Here is a 720-nt window from a genome sequence, read left to right as displayed (position 1 = left end):
ATGTAGATGCTGACATGCCCAAAAGCTGTGCCACTGAAAAACATCGAAACAATGAACAGGTAGACAAGGTTGCCAAAACTGAAGTAGCTCAGGTAGACGTGGACTGGGAACATAAGGGTGAGCTATTTGTAGCTCAATGGGCCCATGAAACACTGGGACATCCAGGGAGAGACGCAACATACAGATGGGCTTATGATAGAGGGGTGGACCTGACCATGGAGGCCATCACACAGGTCATTCATGAATGTGAAATATATGCTGCAATCAAGCAAGCCACAAGAGTACAGTCTCCCTGGAATAGAGGGCGGTGGCTGGGTCTTCAATACTGCGAGGCCTGTAAAGTTGACTATATTAGCCACTGCCACGAACACGCCAAGGCAAGCACTACATACTCGCCATGGTGGAAGCAACTACTGGTTGGCTAGAAACATATCCTGTAAACCATGCTACTGCCTGAAACACCATCTCAGGCCTTGAAAGGCAAATTTTGTGGCAGCATGGTACCCCAGAAAGAACTGAATCAGACAATGGGACTGATTTCCAAAATAACCTCATAAAATCCTGGGCAAAGAAACATGGCACTGAGTGGGTGTATCACCCCCTATCACCCACAAGCATCTGTAAAGATTGAGAGATATAATGGATTATTAAAGACTATGTTGAGAGTGCTGAGCAATGAGGCATGGAAGCAATGGGATACAAATTTAGCAGAAGCCACTT

Source organism: Haliaeetus leucocephalus, unplaced genomic scaffold (assembly GCF_000737465.1).
Source record: "Haliaeetus leucocephalus isolate CR32 unplaced genomic scaffold, Haliaeetus_leucocephalus-4.0 Scaffold517, whole genome shotgun sequence".
NCBI lineage: Eukaryota > Metazoa > Chordata > Aves > Accipitriformes > Accipitridae > Haliaeetus > Haliaeetus leucocephalus.
This window is presented reverse-complemented; position numbering follows the sequence as displayed.